Genomic DNA, 27,694 nt, shown 5'->3' on the forward strand with positions numbered 1-27,694 from the left:
TGCTTCGTTTTATGGCAGAAGCACAAAACACAGCCGCCTTTCCCACACAAACTTCTTTTCAGAGGCCTTGTGGTAAGTGACTTCCCTCTCATGCTTTCTCTTCTTTATTTCAAATATTAGTTTAATTTGAACAGAAAAATCACGTTGCATGTTTGGTATGGGTTAATGAAATATTGATGTAGAAATTTCACTGAAGCAGGGCAGGGCACACTGGGGAACAGAGGTGAACAAAGATACTTTCTTCACCTTTCAAACTCTGGTCTGACTTCATGCCACTCTGACAGGGACGACAAGCCATTAAACATGATGGCTATTTGAGAATCATGACTGTAATGAATTGGTGGGCAGAACGGCATAAAAATTTCATCAGAGAGTAGAGACCGAATGGGAATGGAGATTGGGCGAGTTTCTGTTCCGCCACCTTCTTTTTCTCTGCTTTTCTCCACAGTCCTCAATGAGAAGCAACAGAGCGAAGTTCCCAGCAGACAAGGAACATGTTGCATTTATTTTTGTATTCCAGAGAACATCACACGGCTGGCGCTAAATAAATGTTGTCATGAAATTGCCTCCCTTTGATTGAAACGTGCTGTGTAGCAGAAGCCGTGAGGCCCTGACATCCCTTGTTGGCAATCCTCATTCCTGTGCCCACCAGTGGAGCCGCACTGCAGGCGCCTGCAGCTCCACCCCGGGGCTTTCTTTGGCCCCTGGAGGATGCTCCACCCTTGGCCATCCAGATTGACTTGGAAAATTCGTGCCTCAAGAGGCAACTCTTAACCAGTGATGAATGTGAGTTAGTGAACAAATACTCCTGCTCCTCACTCCTCAGGTTGGACAACTCGAAGGTGTCTTCTATAGACTTGCCCAATTGCCTGAACGGCAGTGGTCCTGAACTCCGATGACCCGCACAGCTCTCTCCTCATGAACATTCCCCAGTTGACACTCTTCCTTCCCTTCCCTTCCCTTCCCTTCCCTTCCCTTCCCTTCCCTTCCCTTCCCTTCCCTTCCCTTCCCTTCCCTTCCCTTCCCTCCCCTCCCCTCCCCTTCCCTTCCCTTCCCTTCCCTTCTCTTTTCTGTTTCACTTCCTCATGCCCCCACATGTGCTTCCAGGGATCACTCTCAAACAAATAGTAGCCCTCAAATCCTTATCTCAGGTCATGCTTCTGTGAACCCCAAGCTAAGACATGCTGCTATTCCAAGACACCAGGGTCATCGGTTGATAGGAACTGACGGAGAGTTTTCTGTGTGCCTAACCTTGTGCCAGGTTCTAGGAAGCTAGTAAGTCACTTAAGATATTGACACTTACACTGCTCAGAAATCCTTTGCAATTAGCTTGTGAGATAAGACGTACACGTTTAAAACAATTCGTGGACCAGACAGCATTATACAGGGCTACAATAAAGTCCAAAGTGTGTTTTACGGATAACTGGGGACAAGGGCAGTGGAGCAAGGCTCTATGTACACCGTGCTGTTGAAAGTCAGGAAAAGGCTGTTGGACCATGGGGAGGCAACTTGGAGCTGAGGGGGTACTGGCTTCAAAGAGGATGGTGTACTTAGCGCGCAGGAAGGGTATGTCTCCAAGCATAGTGTCCTGCATGCAGCGGGGGCTCAATAACGCTGTGTGGATGGAAAAAGGTGCAGGCGAATGAATTAGTCATCAAACTCGGATGAGCTATGCTATGCTTCTCCCTCCTAAACTTTTGATCTATATTATATAAATGCCTAAGTACGAGCATCTTTTACATGCTGGGATTTTATTTTAAGTATTTGCCTTCCCACTTTTCTTCTTTCCCTACTCCACCTACATCAACTTGTCTCTCTCTGTCAGAAGATCTGCCTTTCCATAGCTGGGTGACCAGAGGTGAGTTATTTAATCTCTTTAATCTCAGGTTCCTGATCGGTAAAATGCCTAAAGGGTGACCATGACACTAAGGTATGGTTTATTTGACTAGTGTCTCCCCTAGTCCCAGAAAAAACAGAATCCCAACCCCCCTCTGTTGTCTTGTTCTCAACTCTACCGTGCAGACTTTTATCGCTGAGCTCCAAAAAATATTGGAGCTTGCCGTTGTTGGGTTTGATGACCTATAAAATTCTTTTTAACTCTAACAAAGCATATTGAAATAAGCAAAAGGTTTGGATCTACAATTGTGTGGCCTTGAACAGGTCACTTAATCTGTCTGAGACTCAATTTCTATTTTCAAAAAATGAGGCTGTTGCCTTTATACTAGAGATAATTATGTAAAGTGCTTGGCTCATGAATGCTCTGAAAATTGTACATTTTTTCATTAACTATATTGAGATAGAATTTACATAAAATAAGAAGCATGCATTTTAAGGACACAGTCTGATGAGTTTTGAAACATGTGTACACCCATGTGACCACGCCTGTCAACATATGGAACATCTTTATCACCTCAGAATGTTCTCTAGTGCCTCTCTGCAGTCAATCTACCCCCTTCACCTCTGGCTCCAAGCACGCACTGATCTGCTTTCTGTCACTATAGATTAGATGTGTCTTTTTCTAGAGTTTTATATAAATAGAATCATAGAGCATGTGCTCTTTTGTGCCTGACTTCTTTCGCTCCGCGTTATGTTTCTGTGATTCATTCATGTTTTTGTGTGGATTGGTGATTTGTTTCTTTTTAATAAATCGTAGATCTTGTTTTACTAACCCAGACAGAAATGATCTTTCTTTCTTGGGACCTTTGGGCATTATCATATTTTACAGATATAACTGTGCATGATGGATGAATTATAAATGGATTTAGAAGATACCTAAGATAATAATATGTAAGTCTTTTTCTAAGGGATTTATCAAGAAGAGTAATAGCTAATATTTATGAAATACTTATTTTGAAACAGGTACAGAACAGAAAATAGGGGATGTATTAGTTATCTTCTGCTGTATAACAAATTACCCCAAACTCAGTGGCTTTAAATAATAAATATTTAGTATCTCACATTTTCTGTGGGTCAGTGACTTAGAACTTGCTTAGGCTGATGATTCCAGCTCCAGATTTCTTATGAGGTTGTAGTTAAAATATTGGCTCCAGGGGCCACCTTCTAAAACGTTGACCAGGACTGGAGTATCAGCTTCTCAGATGGCTCACTTCTGTGGCTAGTAAACTGATGCCAGCTGCTGGTGGGTAGTCTCAGTTCCTCTCTATGTGAACCTCTCCAGAGGGTTGCTCAAGTGTCTTCTCAACATGGATCACTTTGCCCAGAATGAGAATCCAAGAGAAAGCAAGGAATAAGCTGCAATGTCTTTTATGACCCAGGCTCGAAAATTATATACTGTCATTCCCCATATTCCCCTGGTTGCACAAATGAACCCTATGCAGTGTGGGAGGGGACAGTTGTGTCCCCCCAAAAGATACGTGGAGGTATTAATCCTGGTATCTGTGAATTGACCTTATTTGGAAATAGGATTTTTGTAGATGTAATCAAATTAAGATTAGGCTGTACTGGATCTGATGGGCCTTAAACCCAATGACTAGTGTCCTTATAAGAAGAGAGAGATTTGGAGACAGAAAAACACCAGGGAAGAAGACCATGTGAAGACAGAGGCAGAGATTTCAGTGAGGCATCTACAAGCCAAGGATCACCAAAGATTGCTGGCAACCACCTGAAGCTAGAAGAGGCAAGGGAGGATTCTTTGGTAGAGCCTTCAGAGGGAGCATGATCCTGTCAACACCTTGATTTTGCATTTCTACCTCCTAGAGCTGTGTGAACATCTATTTCTATTATTTTAAAGTCACCCAGTTTTTGGTACTTTGTTATGGCGGCCCTAGGATACTCATGCAGGGACTGAATAATGGCATGGATACCAGGAGGTAGGGATTATGGGGGCTACTTCGGAGGGTGATGACCACTTTAAAAGAGTGGTCAGAGAATGGGATATAATTTAGACTGACACCTGGAGAATGAGAAAGTAGGTAAAGAGGTAGAGGAAGAACATTTCAGGCAGAGGAAGCACCTTGTGAAGACCTAAAAAGACGAAGAGCTTGGAGTGTCTGGGCATGGAGAAGAGGCCCATCTTGATTGTTCCCTCTTGGTTAAAGGAGAAAACACACAAAATAGGCTGGAAAGATAAGCAGAGGCCAGATGATGCTGAGCTCACAGACCACTGGAGGGAGTTTGGATTTTATACAAAGGGCAGTAGGAAGTGGCATGCGTTTGATTTTACAGGATGACTGGCTGCCATGTGGACAACAGACTGAGGAGAGAGGAGTCAAGTGAGAAGACCATCTAGGAACTACGGCAGAAAGCTGAGCTGGAGTCCAAGAAGTTGGTTGAGGGTAAGGGAATGAAGATGGAAGGAAGTAGATAGATAATTAGGGATACGGATTACTGCTCAAAATATAGGATTTACTCATGAGATGTGGAGGATAGGGATAAAGATAAGGAAGAAGAACCAAGGATGATGCCTCCTGAGTTCAGAATATTCATCCTTAGGTAACTGAAAATTCTATTAATTTTAAATATGAGCTTAACCCATTAGAGGCTCTTCAAACTTAGAATTCTTTGCCAGCCCCTATTGGCTATAGGGGGAAAAAATCCACACTCCATAGCACAGTAGAAGACCAATCCCAATCAGTCCTTTGCTTAAATGGCCAGCCTCACCTCTTCAGCTACATTCAGAGATTCTGAGGTGTTCATCCTTCTAGGAACATGGTAGGCCTACAAAACATATTCCATTCCCTCTGCCTGGAATGTCCTTCCAGCTCACATCCATGAAGCTGTCCATATCAGCAAGGTGTTTCCACAGCTTCCTACTTTGCCCCCATAGCATCTGGCATACCTCTCTTTGTTCTTACTCCCCCATATATTAATTATCTATCCTGCCATATGTTATATGTCGGTATGTCCCATCAGGGGCCTCCTGGGATCAAAACAACCAATCGAGGGCAGCCCTGGTGGCGCAGTGGTTTAATGCCACCTGTAGCCCAGGGTGTGATCCTGGAGACCCCGGATCGAGTCCCACGTTGGGCTCCCTGCATGGAGCCTGCTTCTTCCTGTGTCTCTGCATCTCTCTCTGTGTCTCTATGAATAAGTAAATAAAATCTTTAAAAACAAAGCAAAACAACCAATCGAATTCTTATTTTATATTTATATTCGCTTTTAACGCTATCTCTGGCACATTGTAAAGACTCAGTTAAAGTTTCTCAAATTGGAATAACAGAGGTTGGCGAAGGATATATGACAGTTACTAGTGGATGAGTTATTGGTTCTGATGAGTATTGAGATACCATGTTTTCTCCCTAAATTAGGATCAAAGAAATCCAAAACCACCTGAAAAGATAAACATGTGATTCATGCATTTGCTAAATTTTCATTTGACAAATACTTATTGAGTACCAATTATGTGTCTTCATGGTTTTAAGGGACCATAGCAGGAAACAGGATCAAAAAACACTCAATTTTCATAGATATTAAATTCTTTGGAGATGAACAATAATCAAATATAAGAGAAGCTAAAGAAGGTAGCTTCAGACAGTAATAAGGGCTGTGAAGAACAAAACGAGGGTGATATGGCCACGACTGTGTGACAGTCTCTGATAGGTAAGTAGAGGAGTAGAGTAGAGGAGTTGAACCAGCATGTGACACTCTGGGAGATGAATTTTCTAGTGAGACAGACCCTGACTGCAAAGGCCCAGAGTGGGACCAGCATGGTGTGTTTCAAGAAAAAAAAAAAAGCCAGTTATATACACTAAGCTCTATTTCCAAATGCCTTGGCAGGTTTTATGTTCAGGAAACTCAAAACAAAGAAAATTGTTAATATATTTTGAAACAAATTTAAAATGTCATTAACATCATTCAACATCTGTATTTGGGCAGCCCGGGGGGCTCAGCGGTTTAGTGTTGCCTTCAGCTCAGGGCATGATCCTGGAGTCCCGGGATCGAGTCCCACGTCGGGCTCCCTGCATGGAGCCTGCTTCTCCCTCTGCCTGTGTCTCTGGCTCTCTCTCTGTGTCTCTCATGACTAAATAAATAAAATCTTTTAAAAAATCTATATTCATATATCACTATATCATCTATCTCTCTTTCTGCCTATCATCTACTCCCCTTTCTTGACTTATCTTTCACTGCCATTTAATTTTTTTAAATAAAAATTTAATGGCTTTATAGTATACTTGTCTGGATATAATTATAGTTCAATCAACTCTCCATGATCGACATAGGTGAATGAAGTTGGATGGTAACCATCTAAATAGTTTGCATATACACGATTATTTTTCTTGTGACAAATTCTTCCCAGAGAAACTGCTGAGTCAAAGTTTAATCCACATGACCGATTTGCCTTTCGGAAAGTTTGTAACAGTTTACTGCCCCTCCCAACTGTGCACAGCCAAGTGGACTTCCTTAGGAGCAATAATGGAGGTCAGGTGCCCGATTAGAGTTAGCTGGCTTTGTATCGTCCCAACAAAAGGAGAATTGTACAAGTTAGTCCCTAGGAAAGCCACAAATGTGATTGGAGCTGCCATCAGGTTGCCTCCATGGGCAACCTTCCATTAGTGGTTATTTCTACAATCACTGGAGCTGTTGGTGCAGCCCCAAGCCATTTGAAGTAGCTCAAAATCAACAAACCTTTCTCAGTAGGCGGAATGAGAGGAATCCCACCTAATGGCAGGCCCACATGGCTGTTTTCTGATTCAACTTTCATTTTTTTAAAAGCATCTTACCTAGACAAGGTCTAAGAGCTCCTAAGCTTTGCCAAACTGATCACCAATAGAATTGGAAATGGCCAATTTATCCCAAAAACGTGACTAAGAGTTCAAGGAAGCAGATATTGCTTAATCCACTAGTTTCTGCTTTTTTAGTAACTCCACAAAGCGTTGGGGCATTCACTGCCCTTGCCAAAATCAAGAGGGCAACACGTGAAAAAGTAATCTGAATACATTGTTCCTGAAAGTTTTAAAAATTAACCTCCAAGTCATTTAAGTTCTTTCTTGCCATCATAGAAATTTACAACTAGGAGAGTTCAGGGATCATCTTGACTTAGGATTTTGTACCTTTGAAGAAGCAAAAGCCCATTTTTATGTAAAAATTATTTTGGGGAATCTTGATAGTAGGTAAGTCTTTCAGTTTGTTGTTTGAAAACATACACCATGACAAAAAGTCTATGAATTCAGAAATAATTTTTAAGTTTATTTTAATATTCCAGAAACAAATCTGCATACCACTAAAACAGAAGCATGTACGTCCGCAAAACGGATGACTTAGTTTGCCTCCATTTCTTGGCCCTTCTCCACCTGAGTTTGTCAGCTACAGATTGAGAATTACTGAGCGTGTAACTTTACCAGTGAGGGATCTAAAGTGCATGAAAAGTCTTGTGAATTATCCAAATCACAGAAAGGAGCAGAACCAGAATGCTTGAGTTTTCCTCTAAGCTTCTCCTGGGTCTAAGTTGGAACCACCGCAGCTAAACCATTTATTACCAGTGTGATCTTGGGTGGGTTGCTTAATGTCACTCGGTCTATCACCTTCACACATGAAATGAATATTCAGTCATACAATTCAGGTTGATGCCTCCTCTGAAGACACAATGTCGGAAGCAGAAAGCAAGTGCTCTGTGCACAGATGATGATGATGATGATGATGATGATGATGATGATTTTGATTAGTTCCATTTCCACAATATCTCTCCTTCAGCCTTTGTGACAAACAAATTAAAGAGCTCCAAACCTTCTTTACAATCTCCCTGCCAGGACTCTTTGCTTATCAATTCTTTAATTACTGGATGCAACTCCATAGAAGTCAAGGCTGCAGAGATGCCTTTAAATTTGGGGACAAGGGGGAAACAGTTCCTTCTCTGTGATTTACCAACTACCCTTGCCTCCTGGGTATTTACATAAGAACATGAATTTGTTTGTCAAGAAACTGTGGGGGATAAATTGCCTTTAACTCTTCTACAATTATGTGCTTACATTTCCATCATTTGCACCTACCTCTGCAGAATGATACTCAGTTTGTTTTGAAAAAGTGAACCTTGGTATGTCTTGACTTGTAGGATCATGAACTCTGCTGGAAAAATTGTTATTATTTCTGCTATGAAAATTGGTCTACTTGCTGGGTTTTCATTTAAATACATTGTTAAGGTAAAAAAACAAAACATAAAAGAGCAACATTCCGATTTCTCAACATTTTCTTTAGAGTATAGAGAAATCCAGAGATCCTCTTTCTCCCCCCACCCCCACTTCCTATTTTCTGTTATGGTCCTTAGGACTACAGTACAATGAAAATGTTGCCCTAAAACAAATTAAAGTAGGAGCTAAGAATTCTATTACATTTTGCAAAGGACTCTCAGAGTTTATTTCACATCGCTTTTCTATATTCACAAATGACAACACATTTGGAGCTTTTCTGTTCGGACTACACACATGTATCACAAATTATCATATACATCAGGGAAGTGCTTGTTCAAGGCAAAAATAGGCATAAGAAAAAGGAGTTTTCACTCTTCCTTTGATGTAAATCTTAAATGAAACTGACACCAGTCACCTTGGCTAAAAGCTCGCTGAATCTGTTGCGGTAAAAATTGTTGGCCAACAGAGGACATGATGAGCCCCACAGTGAGAAGGTCAAAACCTGAATCAACTTTAAAAATGGAAAGAGGGGAAAGAGTGTTGAGCTGGTGGGGGGAAAACGTCCCAGCTGTGCATTCACAAGAAAACGACTGCATCTTGACTCGACACATGATTTGATCTTGGACTTACCACTTGAACTTCTTAGAACATTTTCCCTTATTTATCAAGTGGGAATAATGATAATCTCAGCCAGTTTTGACTCTCGGGTAAAAAAGGGTTTGTAAACTATAAATGTTCACAAAATGCTGCAGGTAAAATTAAAGCTATTTAAAAGTCTCTCTTATTTTCACGTGCCAAGGAAGAAATTCATAAGACATTAAAGTAGACTCAACTTTAATTCCTTATTTCCACCCATGGTGAAATATGTATCACCTGAGATAGAAATAAAACAATGCTTTTATTCTTACATCAGGAAAACACAAAAATAAGATCTCTCTCTGAACACTGTGATCTAATCATGCTTTGCTGTATTTCATTTCCTTTAGAGTGGACATTCTTATCTGACTGTCAAAGGTTAGGGTCACAATGTTGAAACTCTATATTCACTTTTATCTCCCACCTCTCTAACAATCTGCTTGATGCAATCAGTATCAGGACTGGCTTATCTGCCCTCTAAAATATTTTTCTGTTAATCACCAGCTAATTCAATTGAGACAGTAATTGCTTCTTAAAAATAACTGAATACATACAGTTTCCTTTTTGATGTACACCAATACCCAAATGATAAATTTTATCTGTGTGCATAGATCCCTCTACGACCTTTTAGAAATTATCAACAGCTTTAAAAACATTACTTTTTACATACATTTTTAACATAAATGAGCTAAGCCAGTGCCACAATAAAATATGTGTTATTTCATAATTTTAAACTAATGATCAACATTTGAAAAAAGCCTTTCATAGGTGTGACCAGGCTGGAGATCAGACACAGTAAGAAGTGTGCCTTTAACGAGAGTTGCTGTGTTTGAAAAGAGGATATTACTTGTTCTTTTTAGGCAAATCTGAAGTTTTTCATGTTCATCACTGTCATCAGTATCATTTCATTTCAATCTCTGGTTAGTACCTCTGAAGTCCCTGGCCCCCGGGGTGCGTGTTACTTTCTGAATACTATTTGAGAAGGATTCCAGTGACTGTGTGCTGGCAATAGAGCAAAAGGGGGGATTGGAGAGAAAATCTTACAGATGAGTTCTGCAGTAAAACACAGATACAGAGTGTTTTCTTAGTGGTGCTTGATGCATTTAGCTCACCGGGTGACACTCAGTGCTGCTGTCCCAGCAGCCAGTGTGTGTTTGGTGGCAGAAACTGCATGTTATAACACAGCACACATAGCCAAAATCATCACCCTGTGATTTACCACTGAATCAGACTGCACTTACTTCTTTTAGGAAGAATGGTGCCTGTATGTAAAAACCATGAAGCAAGCACTGTTGGGCGCACTTGGTGGCTCATTCATTATTCTGTTTGGTGGACTGGTGAGGTAGAAGAATAAAAAGAGTTATTGTTCACATCTCCATGTGATTGGACTCAGGCATGTTTAAAGGGTAGCTTTTGTACCAGGGAGATGAAGATTTGATCTTGCACTGCTCCTAAAGTAAATATTTATACTTAATTTGATCTAAATGAACATTGGACTCTACTATTATTTTTTTTTCCTGGTATTTTCTCTTCTCATTAAAATCTCTGATGCTGCTTTGTCATAGTTTCCACCCCGACTCAGGGTCTCATGCTCATTATATACTGGCTCTGAGTTTTGGGACAAAGGTCATTTAAAGAAGAGAAAATCATGTTAAATAAAACTGGGGGAGAAAATTTGAATATGGCAACAACTACAAATCTGTTGTAAATATAATGAGTTTTGACGACTTTTTCTCTAGAGAAAAATTCGAGACATCAAAGAAAATTCCTTAACTAGAAAACTTTTATTTCATAAAACATGGTCTTTTAACTTCTTACGGATCTGTCTTCTTTTGGAAATGTAAGCGATTGTTTAATGACATGCTGACTCTTGCTGAAGCCACAGCCAATTGCTTATCTTTCTACAATAGATTTACTTCATGGAGGAATGGAGATGGGAATGTGTAGAAGATTTAAAATCCATTGGAAAAACAGAATGAAAGCCATTTAAACTGGAAGTCAGTTATAAGTGACAAGGTGAAAAAAAAAGGAGGACTATATCTTTTATAGAGTCAAATATAAACGTTGGGCTGGAATAATGAGAAAGACATAACGGCAAGACTGTGGCAATAAGGTAAAACCAGCTGCCATTTTTGGGAACATTTTCTAGGTGTTGGGCACATGCTAACTATAGTCTTTATCTTATGTATAGTGTAGTCAGAGGTGAGCCAATTTGGATTATAATAACTTCTTGAACCATTGCATTTCACTATAGCCTTTATCTAGCATGCCATTTATGTCAGTTGCATTTACAAAGACTGACATGGATTCTGTGCAGCTGGTACAGTGCTGAGGGCTGGGAAGGGAATTATTATGACTTTTTTACTATTCTGAAGTGCAAGCTCATGATGTTCTCCCCCAGAGCACTTTGATTTAACGTCTCTGGCAATCTCATCCATTCAGAATTATACATTTCATTATTTTCATATTTTTCTTTTGTACTATTATAGTTTTATTTACTGTTTTGTTTCTGCGTTAAAAATAAATTATACAAACACTGTTACAAGTGGTTGTATGAGTATAATCCTATGGATATGGTGCATGAGAGCCATAGAATAAAAAAATGGCCAAATGATAAAATAATTAATGAAGGTGCTTGCATAATGATGATCAATATTAACTATTTAAGAAGTTATGTATTATTATGGGTTTTGGTGCTCTATGGCATAAACGGTGCCAATGCTAGAGCTCAGAAACACATAAAATTTATTTTTTTTGAAATTAATAGGGATTTCACTTTTATATCTGATAATTACAGGTACAGACTCTGTAAAACAAGTATAATTATTCTCATTTTGCCATATGAGAAACTAGATTGCAGATAACTTGAATGATATGCCTAAGATCATACATCTGGGTAAGTAGTAAAGTTGGGGTACAAACTTAGTTCTACCTGACTTCAAAAGCTGATGTTTTCAAACCTGTTATCATAAGGACAGTGCTCGTCTAACAACTTTCTTGGCAAATGAGAGTCTGTAAACTTCCTCCAACATTGATGTCATGGTTTACAATGATTTTAGAAGTTATCTTTGAGTCTTACCCTTCAAGCCTGTTTATTAAGTTCACAAAATAATGTTTCAGTACTTTATAGTCATTTTTGAACATCTATCTGTTGTCAAGAATTTTTTCTGACTGAAACTTGCAAAACTCCTAAAAGGACCAAGACTTGACACTAATGATTTTATATATTTTATATATGATATATATATATATATATATATATATATATATATATATATATATGTTGTTGTTTGTTTTGTTTTGTTTGTTTTGTTTTTGAGAGAGAGAGAGCACATGTGTGGGGAGAAGTGTGAGAATGAGAGTGAGAATCTTAAGCAGGCTCTGAACTGGGCATGGAGCCGACCCGAGGCTTGGTCTCACAATCTTGAGATCATGACCCCAGTCGAAATCAGGAGTTAGGTGCTCAATCAACTTAACCAGCCCCCAATGCTATTTTTTAAAGAATGAGAAGCCGGCCATAGGCACTGAAATTAGAATCTCTAAAATAACTTGAACCATGGCAATATTATTGTCTCCCAATTAAAAAGTCATCAGCCAGCACTTTAAATTCTGTATATCTATTAAAAAAATAATTTGGGGGTGCCTGGATGGATCAGTATTAAATGTTTGACTCTTGATTTCAGCTAAGGTCATGATCTTGGGGTCATGAGATTGAGTCCTGTGTAGGGCTCTGCACTGTGTGTATAGCCTGCTTAGGATTCTCTCTCTCCCTCTCCCTCTGCCCCTTTCCCCCATCCATCCCTTGCTAATGTGCTCTCTCTCTGTAAATAATAATTTTGTCAATCATAGATTCAAGGATCTTAGCATTTAGAGGATTTTAAGAGACCACATATTCAGAAAAGATAACACAAGGAGGTAAGGAGAATTATTATTTTTTCAGATAATTTTTCTGAAGAGTAAATTCCATAGGAGATAATGGAATGATATATTCAAAGTGCTAGGAAAAAATAACTATCAACCTAGGGTTCTATACCTAGTTTAGTTATCACTTAAGTAGACTTTAGGACTTTGTTTTGGGGCAAGACCATGAGGCAGGTCAGGGAACAAAAATTAAGAGCAGCAAGATCTTAGTAGGAAATAGCCAGTGATGTGTAGGCCAAATGAAGAAACTATTTCTAAGGGAGATCCTGAGATCTTGACTGTTAAAAATACATCCTGTTATTGGTGATGTGTTCTTGATTTGATTTATGTTTTCTTTTTCTCTACTCTATTCCTTATTTCAGGCAAGAAATCACCAACTCTGTTTTTCTTTCAGAAGAGGGATGTGGTAAATTGCCTACCAAATACTTTTCATCCAGGATTTTGTTTCTAGAAGACCAAGACTCTGAGATCAGAAAGGATTCACAGGCATAGACCAAGCAAATGGACAAGGTATGAAGTTGCAAAGGAGAAATTCTCTAAGTCTCAAAAGAGACAACTTGCCACAGTCTCCCCATCCTGACTTCCCATGCTAGAAGAATAAAAGGTGGGAAAGAGAAAGATAATGATTGAAGGAGATCTAGAAGACTTAAGGGTAGAGTGGAACTCCACCTTACCTCCTAAAAGAGGTAGAGATGGTACAAGTCCTCACAGAAGTTTGTGGAACTCAATATCAAAATAAATTGTGTCCTTTCGAGCAATATCACTTAATGTACAAACATTGCTCTAGAGGTGGTGGCTGTGTGGCATAAGTGGAGGGGACCATAGGTAGCCTTCCTGAAGGGCGAAGGGGAAGAAAGGAGAAAAGAAAGTCAGAGAATTGCCAGACCTGAAGAATTATCATGCCTGGTGCAATGGACATCTCAGTGGTAATCTGTGCGGACACATGACTTATTAGCATGGCAGCACACTCCTCTCAAAGTCTTGCACTACATATTATTGTAGAACTGTGGACCAACCCAGCTTTGGGGTGCAGAGAGAGGAGTGGGTAGGTGGCTAAAGAACTGGACAGGAAAGGGAGGAAGAAAAACCATACAAGGACAGAAGTTAAATCTTTGAGAATGAAAACAAATGTAATGATAAAAAAATGAATGTAATAATTCTTCATATCTGATTGCTGATGAGATTCATATTCTATAAACACTGCTATCTGTGCAAGGGGGCCTATATTTTAGCTCAATTGACCCTTTGTTCTCATGACAAATAGTGATAGGTTTAAAGATATGATAATACTAATAATGTGATTGACTTATTTTAATATTCAAATTGCATAGATCTAGACTTCAAGAAAACATGGTAGACTGGGCTGACAGACACAAAGAATCCTCTTTCTATTAAACATACTTTTTAAAAAAATTTTTTTAATTTTTTTTTATTAAACATACTTATAAATGATGAATTAAATATAGTCCATAGCTGATTTTTAAAGGAGAAACTCCCAGGTGCCAGAAACAAATAAATAAAAGCCAATGATAAGTTTTTTGATGAAACAGAAACTGACAGAGGCTTTGCACCCAGATATTATTCCAGAATACTGAAGGCTGGGATTCAGATGTCCAGGGGATATTGAAGACATAGGGCAAGGAAGCTAGAATTGAGTTTCCTCAATCATTCCTGGAGCTTTGATGAATTTTCCAGTCAGGATAAATGTACAAGAATAGCTCTGTCCAGTAGATTTAGAATGTAGCTTTCTAGATCACTAAGGCTTATGTGGGTGAGAGGGAAAAAAGTTACTTGTGTGATGTAAACCCCAGCTAAGCATGTCACCCTGGCAGGTTGTACATATACAACCTCCATATACTTACATATGTACATACACAAGCCTTCAAAGTGAAGGAAAACGGAGACAGAAATTAATATTTTTAGAAAGCCTTGAATGTTCCAACTACTAGGGCTCTGTTATAAAACCTTTTTTAGACACACTTTCCCAAGGCAGGATTCACTGACTCCTGTTTATAAAACCAAGCAACAGCAATCATCTCAAAAGATGAACTCATGATAAAAAAATGAGATATAAGTATTATAAAGTAGAATGAGTAAATGAAACAAGAGAATTAGAACTTCTCAAAAAAGATGAAAAACAAGCACAGATAAATTAACAAAAATATACAAATATACTTCCATTGAAACCAAATGTTCATAGAATATTTGCAAAAGAATACATAGGGAACTGGCAACAGTTTGCTTATTTCTGAGTCCCCCAAAAATATAGTTTCAAAAGAAAAAAATAGACAAACACACTATTATAATAGATTTCTGAACTATCTCTAGAAATTGATAAACGAACAAACAAAAAATTAAGGATACAGAAAATTTGAACAATATTAATCAATAACTTTGATCTAATGGACATATATGGATCTTGTACTCTGCAAGCAAAGATTACGTACTCTTCTCAAGGCTATTTGCACATACAAAAATTGCCCAGTCATCTTTAGCAAAGGAATCTTAACAAGTATCAATGAATCATCATCCTATAGATCACAGTCTATGATATCATAAAATCACAAATCAATTATAAAAAGAAGGAAGAAACCCAAATATTTGGGAACTGGAATTACCCTTTTAAGTAATCCATGAGTTAATTTAGAAACCACAGTAGTATTTATGAAATATGTGGAACTGAATGATGATGAGTCATGTATATCCAAACATGTAGCTAGAGAAAGGCATAAAGGGAAGACCAGTCTTAAACATATAAATTTTAAAATAAGAAAGATTGAAAATAAGTAAAGCAAATTAACCCAAGAAAGTAGAAGGAAAGAGCAGTGTAAACTAGAATCAAATGGAAGGAAACAGTAAGTGCAGAAAATAGCAGAGAAAACAAAAAATAGAGCAGAAATCTGAAAGCTGGGTCTTTGTAAAGACTCATGAAGTATGTAAACTGACAAGATTTATCGTGGGAAAAAGAAACAGGATGTGGACAAACAATACTAGGAATGAAAAAAGAAGATAATTTTGACACACTGATGATGGTAAAAGCATAAGAAAATATCACGAGCAACTTTATTCTAATGATATTGAAATCTTAGAACAGGTAATTTATCAGAAAAATATGAACAAGCAAAATTAAATCAAGAAGGAACAGATTATTGTAACGTACATACAACCATCGAAGAAACTAAATTCATGAGAACTTTATTTACCAAAAAAAGGGTATCAGACTCAGATAGGTGTCTTCAATATGGCATGTAAGCATCATCTTATATGAATTATTCCAAAGAAAAGGATGAGAAGGAAAGCTGACCATCTACTGTTACAGGTCTATCAAAACTGAACACAAATAGCATTTAATGTAAAAATTATACAGCTAGTGCATCAATGATCGCAGATGCAAAAACTTAAATAATATATTAATGGAACAAGTACAATTTTGTATTTTAAATACATAATAACCTAGTAGGGTCTGCTTTCAGAATACAAAGCTGGTAATCAGTGAAACTTTGTCAGTTAGAAGCATGTTCAGGGCCAAGCAGTAAGAAACTTGCCTAGAATGACAGGAACAAATAGGCATTTACTTTACTCATCCAACAAGAAATCTGGAGGAAGAGAGTTGCTGGTGTTGGGTCAATGGCTCATCAATATGAGGACTGATGGTCTGTGATGTTTTTAGTCATTTTTTTTTTCATGGTCATATAAGGGTGTCTGCCTGTTTAGCACTGGACCCAGGTTCAAGAAAGGAAGGAGGCAAGGTGAAGGGATCTGTCTGCCATGTTTTCTCCTTTTATTTTCCCTGGAGTCCTTATAGCAGAATGGCACTTGTAGGTCATCAGCCGGACTGTCCAGAAAAGTCACTTCTATCAGAAATGGAGATGTAAAAATAGTGAGTGTAATCATAATTACCTTCCACCATTCTGTCCTGAGCAAAACCAGGGTTCTGTTAGCAAGAAAACAGGGGGAGAATGAATATTGCATCTAGTTGTATCTGCCTTAACTATCCAGCAAAGAATTCATTATATTAACAGAGAAGATTAAATGAGAAGATTCATATGGCTGTCTCATTAGTGCAAAAAAAAAAAAAAAGCATTTGGTAAAATAATAAAAACTCTTGTTGAACTAGAAACATTAGAAATTTCTTTAACTTGACAAAAAGCACATATCAAAAACCTCTAGCAAACACCATGCTTAATGCTGAAACTTTAGAAATATTCTCTTTAAAGTGAGGAACAAGACAAGGATGCCCATTATCTCTGATATGGCAGGGAATAAATAAATAATAGTCTATTCATTCATTCAGTGAAATGCTATTCATCACTTAAAACGAATGCATTAGATCTTTATCTATCAACATGGATACATCGCAAACATACATAAAAATATCCACTAACCAAAAGATATATGCTGTATGATGCCATTGATGCAAATTTAAAAACCTAGAAAATATTACCACGTATTTTTATGAACATCTGCATTTGTAGTAAAAGTAGAAGCCACAGCACCACTTCATCTAGGGAGAGAAGGAAAGGAAGGAGATAGATGATGGCTACAGGAAGGCTTTCACTGATTTGAAATATTTTATTTCTTTTTTTTTAAAAAAAGGTCTAGGGATCCCTGGGTGGTGCAGCGGTTTGGCGCCTGCCTTTGGCCCAGGGCGCGATCCTGAAGACCCGGGATCGAATCCCACGTCGGGCTCCCTGCATGGAGCCTGCTTCTCCCTCTGCCTGTGTCTCTGCCTCTCTCTCTCTCTCTGTGACTATCATAAATAAATAAAAATTAAAAAAAAAAAAAGTTTAAAAAAAATAAAAAAATAAAAAAATAAAAAAAGGTCTAGGGCAGCTCCAGTGGCACAGCGGTTTAGCACCGCCTGCGGCCCAGGGTGTGATCCTGGAGACCCTGGATCGAGTCCCATGTCAGGCTCCCTGCATGGAGCCTCCTTCTCCCCCTGCCTGAGTCTCTGCCTCTCTCTCTCTCTCTCTCTCTCTCTGTCTCTCATGAATAAATAAATACAATCTTAAAAAAATAAAAATAAAATAAAAAAGATCTAAAGCAAATATGTCAGAATGTGTTAAAATGGGATTGTGGGTACATGGTTGTATCTTTTATATTATGTTCTGCACATTTCTGGATGTTTTGCATATTTTACAAAAATAAAAACCTCAAGAATGTCTTTCCTTTGTCCCTGAGGCCTCCAGTCTATGACAAGCCCTAGAATTGCAAGGATGTTTTGGTGGTTGGTCTGATGTCCAATGTGAGACAACCAGCCCTGGAAGCTGCAAGGAATGGTGCTGATCTCAATTGTCCTGCAGGTTGGCCCAGACATTTTGCCTCTGATTCATATAGAAGGGAACGGATGCTAGGGGGCAGTGGTCCTATTTTGTCACTTATTGCAATAGAAAATGAACTAGTCACAGATAGCCAGACTAGAAACACCAACACATTTCTTCAATAATGTCCATATTTGGCTTATCTTTCAATAGACAACCTAAATCTGGTAATAGTAGAGTACATATGCAAGGCTTATTTTGTGTCTCTGTTCAAAATGCTTTATAAATACTAACTTGTTTAGTACTCTCAGTAATCCTACAAAGAGGTATTTTTTAAAAAGATTTTATTTATTTATTTGAGAGAGCACAAGCAGGATGGGTTGTGAGAGAGAGGGGGAGGGAGAAGCAGACTCCAAGGTAAGCAGGGAGCCCAGTGAGGGGCTTGATTCTAGGACCCTGAGATCAGAACCTGAGTTGAAGGCAGACACTTAGGTGACTGAGCCGCCCAAGCACCCTATAAAGAGGTATTTTTATCTTCATTTTCCTGAATGGAAACTAAGCACACAGAACTTAAGTACCTTGTTTAAGGTGACATTGTTAATAAATGAACTGGAATTTGAACCCCAGGGGCCTAATTGCAGAATGCATATTTTTGACTACAAAGCTCTTCTTCCTTTGTGTGCTTCAAAGTTTAAAATAATTTGAGGAGGACAAAATCTACTTCAGAGTTGGAGAGAACATAGATTTCCTCATCATCATAGAAGTTGTTCCACTCACCCCCTTGCTTTCAGCAATAGTACTCTGATTCCTTTGGGTACTTCTCTGTCCTCTACTTCCAGCCAACATGGTTTGGATGGTGTTGACAACAGTCCTACTCTAAAAATACATCTGGATTGCCTTAAGCCAGTCATCCTATCTCTTGCCTTGGATCAGTTGGAGATTAGAGTCAGTTTGAGGAGAAGTTGGCTGGTTTCTGGGGAGTTTTGGGGGAAAGAAAGATTTCATTCTCTATCACTGTAATTAGCAGAGTGGAAGTGAAGCCTGGCTCTCTGCCACCTTAAAGCTCAGAAGGGCAAGATTGAAATTCACAAAGCCTGAAATGGAACCAATCCACAGGAACCAAAGCCAATGAGCTGGATGCTCCTGTCATTGCTTGGGCCCTGAATCAAGCCACACCTGAAGGCAAGCGTACCTGTGGGCCTTTTGTTCCATGAACCAATTAATTCCTTTTTTCACTTAAATCCATTTTGACTTGGTTTTCTGTCACTTGCAGTAAAAAGAATCTTAGTTCACACAAGGATAAATACAACGAACAACAAGAGCAACAATAAAACACACGGTGTTCTACAAGAAGTATAACCTATTCATTTCTACTCAAGGGACAGTGGCCAATCTAAATTATTTAAATGGTTGAATTCATCATTTAAAAATATTTTATTATTATTTATGTTAGAGAGAGAGAGAGAAAGAGAGTGCAGGGAGGTAGGTGGGGGATGGATAGAGGGACAAGCAGACTCTGTGCTGAACACAGAGGCTATCCCATGACCCTGAGATCAGGACCTGAGCAGAAACCAAGAGTCAGATGTTCAACTGACTTGAGCCAACCAGGCACCCCGAATTCATCATTATTAAACAGCAAGAACAATAACAAAACAGCAAATCCATTTCATTAACTTTGGGGATATCTCTAACATATTTTAATAGTAAAAAGAGGCACCCTGTGGATCTTGTGTCCATTTTGTTAAATGACTAAGAATCACTCATCACTGGCATTGTACAAGTGGGCTTGCTTAATGTTGTTTGAAGTCATTACATTTACTCTTAGGATGGCTAAAATGCATTCTATTCTATCATCAGGTCTCTGTTTTAAAAAGTAATTCTGAGGCTTCTTTCATGGCAGCCATTATATTTCTTATTTGTCGGTTGAATGATCCAAGGCCCCTATGAATTTAATAAAGATTTTAATATCAAGTTTTATTTTATTTATCACAACCGCATCTATGTACTTTTGGAAATTAGCCCGTTTATATGTATAAGTTTCATTTATGGCAACATTTGCCTTCCAGGTTCTCAGATCTCTGAGCAAACTGTGATCCCTGACTGATGCTGAAGCCCAATCTCTTTAAAAGCTTTCCAATTATTACAGTTGCCAAACTGGTGTGGTCTACAACAGGGATCAGCAACTTTTCCTGTAAAGCACCAGATAGTAAATATTTTAGCCTTCATGAGTCACATGATCTTTGTCATAATTACTCTGTTGTAGCATGAAAGCAATCACAGATAATAGACAAACGAGTGAGCATGGCTTTGCTCCAATAAAAGTTTATTTACAAAAACAGGTGGCTGGTCAGGTTTTGATCATAAGCCATGGTTTGTGATCAAAAGTATTTGGCAGACATCTCAAGCCTGTGAGATGTTTGTTCCCTAGGTTTGACTGTTTTTAAGTAGTTAGATCATTTCATTTGGTAAAAAAAAAAAAAAAAAAAAAAGCAAATATTTTGAATCATATGTATTACTTTTTTGGGTAGCATTGAGTATAATTACAAATCATTGTCAAATAAATAAATAGAGTATGAAAATGATGATTTAATGAGTACCAGTATGTGCCAGGCACTGTGCTATCTGCTTTATTTATATGACATCCTTCAGTTCTCACTATAACCCTAGGAAAGGTACATGTTTAGACACAGAAGAGCCTAGTGGGAAAGAGAAAATTTATAGACTGAGACAGTGTAATGGAAAGAACATGAGTTTTGGACACATAGACTTGATTTCAAGTCCTGGCTTCACCTCGATATCCCATGTGACCTTGGCCAGATTTTATACCTGTCTTAACATTAGTTTCTTAATTTATAACTAAATATGTAAAGTTATATGATAAACTTATAATTGAGAATACCACCTACGTTTTAGAGGCACTGTGAGGGTTTATTGAAGTGAGCAGATAAAGCCTGTAGCCCAGAACATGGTAAGCCCTCCTTGTACTTGAGCCATTCCATGGTTTATAGCTTATGAGGAAGTGACCTGCTGAAGGTCATACTGTGGTAGGGGGTGGAACTAGGATTTTCACCCCAGCCTGACTGACCTTAAAGCTTGTGAACTTTCTACTTCATTGAGCTGACCCCCACATACAAATATGAAGTGGTGGTGTTCTGGGCATGCATGGGAATTGCTCAAACTATTAAAATATGAAATTTCCAAAGCCAGTCAAACTAGGCGAATGCCCTGTGTTGGGCCATGGACGCTGGGTGCATGTTTCTGGAAGTAAACATGACAAATCAAGCATACCTCATGGCCGAAGCTGCCATGTAATGCTTGATTTGTCTTTGTTCCTCATGCAGACACTATGGGAAATACTCTTGACTTCCCAAGTCTAGTTCAGATGCCCCTGCTGCCAAATTCCAGAACAGCCATAAAATGTAACCTGCACTCTTAGCCTCTCAGGAATCTCTCCGTTACCTCAAGGGATTTGGCCACAGACAGGACACAAGGATGGAAACAGGCCCAGTTTCTAAACCACAGGATAAGATAAGATCAACAGCTCTAAACTGTGGCTCATAACACATCTTTAATTATGGCCAGGACATTCTCAAACAAGATGAATTTAATTTACGAATTTCAGAGTTGAGATGAATGAATATCTAGGGCTGTATTGTCATTTTGCAAATGCAAACACTGGAGCCTGGGTCAGTTAAATAAACTGGGATAGCACACTTAGCCCTTCTCAATTTCAGTTTCAATCCCCTTTTCCCACACTGCCTGCAATTTGATGGGAAACAAATTACCCAAAATAAGGTTGCCAGATTTAGCAAATACATTTATTTCAGGTAAATAAATACTCCTCTTAGTACCACTATATCCTATGAAGGATGTAGGACAATGTTTGGAACCTACAGGTTCACGAAATAATCATTCCTTATCTGAAATTCAAATTTAACTGGGCATCCTGTGTTTCATCTGGCAAATGTATCCTAAATTAAATAAGCAATGCTAAGACTTCTACTTTCTGAAAAACATTTGAAAGCATTAGAAATTTGGTTTAAGTGGCAAAGAATCGAGTGGACAAGAAGAACTCAAAACCTCATTAATTGAAGTTGGAAACAATCAGTGGCTAGAAAAAGGAGTAACATGAAGCTTAAGAAGAACAAGGAAGGAAGAAAAGAGGAGGAGGAAAGGATGGAAGGCAGAAAGAAAAGACTCTCTGGAGTATGGTGGTTTCTCCTTTATCTGTGGAGGCCACACAGTTACCTTCTTTTGTCATTAAAATGGCATTATATTTAAGTTTTAAAGTTTGAATCAAAGCCATATATGCAGATGACTTAAACTCAAAGAGTACTGACGAGCTTATAACTAAAAGCTCTAGTCCTTTTCCTGTTTCTTGGTTTCCTGCTTTGAGGAACCATTTATAAACTTGATAATCTGTTTCTAAGGTGATCAATTATCCTTGTTTGCCCAGAACCATAGGGTTTCACAGACTGGGCACTTTTGATGCAAAAATAAAGACAGTCCTGAAGAAACTGGGACCAACCATTCATTGGTCACCTTATTTCTCAGAGATATTTTCATCTCTCTAAATAAGAACCCCTATTTTTGCTTAATTTATTAATTTTAGACATAGTCTTGATTTCTTCCATTACAAGGTGAATATTCATTTTGATTATTTTCAAATGGTTGGTAAAACACCTTTTCCATACAGCTCAAGCTCACCAGTTTGGCCTACAGGGCTTCAAAGAGAACCTTCAGGGAATGTGTTTTCTCTAAGCAAAGAAAACAAGAATCACATTATGTGAGTGTCAAGGTGCCATTTTATTTTCCCACTGAAATGGTTTGCCCCACCTAGGAATCCTTTTAAATATTCTTAACTTTAATTGCCTTTTTCCCTCCACAAAGAAGTCAATTTAAATTAAGCAGAATCCATCACTGTGATAATTTTTTAATGAGTAAAGATAATGTACTGTACAGAAATTGAAATGAGGTGTTCCCAGGATCATTTACAAAGTCTCGAAAAGTCCTCCTAAGAGTCAGCTGAAATTAATGAACCTCAGAGTCTCATGACCATCAATACCTTATAACTGAGGACTGGGTTCAATGAAAAAAAAAAAAACTCACAATAATAATAGTTACACTTTCCAATTTGAACATTTATCTCCTTTCATCCCGAGATCCTGAGGAATTTTATAAACATTAATTAAGCCTCACAGGTGTGATTTATTAGATTAATTCACTGATAGCCATCAAGAACTCTAAATGTGCATAGTACTGTTTAATAGAGCTAGATTGAAAAGAACAAATTAGCATGCTAGGCAGACTGCCACCCTGAGCCAGAGCCCCCAGGGTTTGGGGGAAGTCAGAAGAGGAGATGTGCTCCTAAGCTCAAACTTCTAAAGTTAGATCTCAAAATAGAGTGACCATAGTTTGATGCTTTCTAATCTCTATTGAAATATTCCCCTTCCATTGCTTATTTGAGCCCCTATCTATTGCTTTGTCCTCATTATATCATTGGGTGTCAAAGACAGACATGGTGAAATGAGTGACCTTCAGTACAACAAAAGAAGTTACTATGTGCTTTGTGGAAACCTAAATATATTTTCGGTGAAGTTTTTGCGGGGAGAGGAGGTAGACATGGTACTGATTAAAAAACTAAGGTTTTATTTTACAGATTAGTCAAGCCCTTCTTGGAGTTGAGGATAGGGAAGGGAGAAGAGAGTCACTACAGTTTTGACACTGTACTGTGAGCAATATGTTGCCTTGATAAATTTCTTTGTTCTCGGAAGGCAACGGTTGCAAATTAAAAATAAATGCTCAATGATAATTTTCAATAATGGATTGAGTTTATGGAGGCAAAAGGGACATTTCTTTTACCCTGTGAACTGAGGGTTCAGTTAGCATGAATAATACAAGAACAATAAACTGAGGGATATTTTATTGTCTTCTTTTAGCAAACCCTGAATCGAGAGGGGTCAAACATGATGAAATTGGGGAATTGAAAAGAGAACTCTCTGTAAAATCCAGTATTCTAAAATAGAATTGGAATTCTAGAGTCAAACCTTTCTCCTCCTGTATCAGCAGATTTAATCTCCTCGTTCAATAGATGATATAAAGCTGAGTCCTGGAGAACTAAAGTGACTTGAATAAGAAAGTTAATTAATGGCAGATCCAGAACAGGAGCCAATGCCTGTCTCTTTCCTCATTCCTGTACCTCTACTACAAAACCACATGGACATTTTGGCTATTTTCTTCTAGTATTGCATTGTGTGAAAGCATTTTCTGGAGAGAGAAATGAGAAGTCAGATTTGCTTATCTCACAAGTGTGAAACAGTAGATACAATTAGTGGAGCTTTCTTGGGAGGGTGACAATGGTTTTTTAAAATGTATTTTAAAATCTATTGACTCAGTAGGTTAAGCATCCAACTCTTGGTTTCAGCTTAGGTCATGATCTCATGGGTTGCGGGTTCAAGCCCTGTGGAGTCGGCTTGGGATTCTCTCTCTCCCTCGCCCTCTGCCCCTCCCCATCCCCCCCTCAAATAAATAATAAATAAATAAATAAATAAGCAAAAGAATAAACAAATCTTTAAAATGGCCTGTTGAATGCACTAAATAATGGAGGAAAGCAGCCAAACACCATGGATATCCAGAAAGAGAATAAGTCACCTTGGGGTAACAGAATTTATTGTAACCTACTATTTTGCAAAGATTCTACATGAAATATCAGTTCCCACTTATTCAGTCATCAAAAATGCTTCCAAAAGTAGTGAAGTGGAGAAAAAAGGGTACTAGTTTGTAATATTTAATTAAACGCCAGTATGAGTTTGGGAGAAAGATAAAAATAGTGAAGGCGGGATCCCTGGGTGGCACAGCGGTTTGGCGCCTGCCTTTGGCCCAGGGCGCGATCCTGGAGACGCGGGATCGAATCCCACATCGGGCTCCTGGTGCATGGAGCCTGCTTCTCTCTCTGCCTGTGTCTCTGCCTCTCTCTCTCTGTCTGTGACTTAAATAAATAAATAATAAATAAAATATTAAAAAAAAAATAGTGAAGGCTCATGCATATTAGTGTCTTTGGAATTGAAAAACCATAAACAGAAATTCCATTTACACTATCCCCTCTCCTGAAACAGATAATTGTCTAACTATTGATCAAACTCCACAGGAAACTCACTAATTTCTGTGGCAAGACTTTCATTGTCACAAGTTGGATCACTGGAATGTTCTTTAGTACAGTGATCTAATATGATCATCAACATTGTATAGTTGTTGTTCCATAGGCCAGCTCTAGAAATATTTAAGATCTATTAGCACTTTTCCAGGATATGCTGAGTTTTCTCTGTTGGTTTCCCCTTCTTCCACACTGTCCAAGATTCAGAGGCTGCCCCATATGCCCTTGTATGGGTCCTGGAAAGCTGAACCCTATAGAGTGCAATATAGGGCTCTCTTACCAGTTGATTTCCATTTGGGTTAGATTGATGGAAGAGTAACTCAGAGCAAATTAGAGGTCAAAACAAAAGAGAGGCTAGTGATTTCTTTCCTGATCTACATTTTTGCTTGTTGGGATGTCCTTCTGCAATTACAGTTTCAAGGCAATAGCCCCTCCTCCATGAATCCCTTAACTCTGCCCACACCTCCATAAGCAGCCACTTTGTTAAAGCCTTTGAATCATCTGAGCTGGATTCTATTTCCTGCTAGGATTTTTGTTGAGACCTAGGTTAAGGAAACAGTCTCTGTTTCTCAGACTTCTCCTCAATATGCTTTTCTGACATTCTCATTATTTTGGTTGCTTTTATCTCAGCACAATCTAGTTGGTCAAGTCCTTCTGCAGAGCTTAACCCCTAGTGGGCCAGAACAGTTCAGATTTGGTCTTTTAGTGCATCTTTTAAATTCCCTGGTTAATGATACATTTTCTCTATTAATTCATACTGTATTTTTGTGATGGTTCTTTTGTTTGTTGGTTGTTTTGGCAGCTATGTTACATTGGTGCCTCACCTGAAGCTTTCATTCAATTGAACTCCCAGATTTTTTCCCCCATGTGATTTTCTCTTAAGCCAGGTCTCTCATATATTTTGCTCCTTGTCAGGAGACTGAATTATTTACAGACCTGGCCCTGGTATTAACATGCTGGTTCCAAATAAAGACCTTATAGAGGTCTCTATCACCTTACAGAGATAGGCCAGACCATGTAAAAGGTAGTTCTGAGGGCAGATTGCCCTGGATGGTCTTCTATAGCTTCCCTGCCATATTGCTGCACCATCATAAGAGATGAATCTGAGGAAGCAGGTCCCACATATAGATAGTATAGCAGCTTCCCAAGACTACACTAAGCTATGTTTATAGTTACTACTGACTAGCATACTTATTTATATATGTCAGAGTGCCTTAATGGAAAGCTCATTGAGCAGAAAGGGTTCATTTCCTATATCTTATATTTAAATATTCCCCACCTGGGACTCCAGGCTGGCACCTGCCTTTTGCCCAGGTCATGATCCTGGAGTCCCAGTATTGAGTCCCACATTGGGGTCCCTGTATGGAGCCTGCTTCTCCCTCTGCCTGTGTCTCTCTCTGCCTCTCTCTCTCTGTGTCTCTCATGAATAAATAAAGAAAATCTAAAAAAATAAATAAACATTCCCCACCTTATGGAAACATCTATTATATTTATCATAATATTTTGTTAAAGAAAGAAAGAATATTATGTATTAATTATAGGAGTCACAGCTATATGGATTCATGGAAGCATTGCTCTTTAAATACATCATTAACATGTTAATTACTAAGAAAAACGAGGACTGGGAGGTAGAAAAATCCTGATTAACAAACACAAATTGAATATAACAACAAAAAAGCAGATCATGTTATGGTAAATGCATAAGAGAAAATCTGGAATAACATTATTTTCCAATTGTCAATAACTGCCACCCATTGATTGATAGAATAGTTTTTTATAACATGTGCTAGAAGTATGATACTATATTTATGTTGCCCATTAAAAGTGCCAAGCAATTTAGAAGCTCTAAGGTTTCGGTATTTCTTGAAAGGTAAATTTAGATGGGGAAAATAACACACACACAAAAGCATGCATACACACACATGCACACACACAGACACACACAAAATAAAACACACTATGCCATGCCCACGCTGTAATTTATCAACTGGGAAGGAAATTGGCATGTCTTTTCCTGCTGATTTATTGGTTAATTCCAACAATTCACTGTAGAAAAGGCCAACAATGAATTACAATGTGGGAAAAAAATTAAGCAGAACGTTTAGAAAGGTGTAGAAGTATACAGCCTTTAGAAACAACTTACGTAGCTATTTTATAGCCAGTCTCAAAGCAATTGGTGCCTGTGAAATGCAGTGGACAGCATAGGAAATATACCAGAAAATGTCACAAGTCTCCCTTCTCGTACTTAGAAGAATATGTCATGCCACATGAAGGTTAGACTTCCCCTTTATCTTGAAGCTAGAATCAGATAACATCAGATCCTACTTACTATTTGATTTAGGAATCATGTTGGAAGGGCAGTAGCAAACATGAGCTGCCTTAGGGAAGCCAGTGATGGACACTGGGCTTCCAAGATAGAGACATTCATCTTTGATCCAAAGGAAGCATGAAAAGGAACAAAAGCTGAAAGCTTGAATTCCTGTCACTACCATGCATCTTCTTCCCAATCCCATCCCCAAGGATCCAGAGCTGCTTGAAGAAGGGAATTTCCTCACTAAGAGTCTCCATTTTTAATCTCTCAAATATAGTTTAACAAACCAGTTGCTTCTCTTTATTTTCAAAGGTGAGTCCCTTTGAAA

At 38.4% G+C, this 27,694-nt stretch overlaps 1 long non-coding RNA gene across 4 annotated transcripts; it reads left to right on the top strand.

Moving 5' to 3' along the window:
• The first annotated feature begins 1,718 nt into the window (after window positions 1-1,718).
• On the top strand, window positions 1,719-17,756 carry LOC140613472 (uncharacterized). Of its 4 annotated transcripts, none has more exons than XR_012014481.1 (4): window positions 1,719-1,858; window positions 4,186-4,295; window positions 10,631-10,833; window positions 13,036-17,756. It is a non-coding gene; the product is annotated as an uncharacterized lncRNA (long non-coding RNA). The 4 variants fall into 4 exon arrangements; XR_012014484.1 differs by lacking the exon at window positions 10,631-10,833 and having other exon boundaries at window positions 13,036-13,151; window positions 17,238-17,756; XR_012014483.1 differs by lacking the exon at window positions 10,631-10,833 and having other exon boundaries at window positions 13,004-17,756.
• Window positions 17,757-27,694: the final 9,938 nt, after the last annotated feature.

The sequence above is a fragment of the Canis lupus genome, chromosome 21 (genome assembly GCF_048164855.1).
Source record: "Canis lupus baileyi chromosome 21, mCanLup2.hap1, whole genome shotgun sequence".
Lineage (NCBI taxonomy): Eukaryota > Metazoa > Chordata > Mammalia > Carnivora > Canidae > Canis > Canis lupus.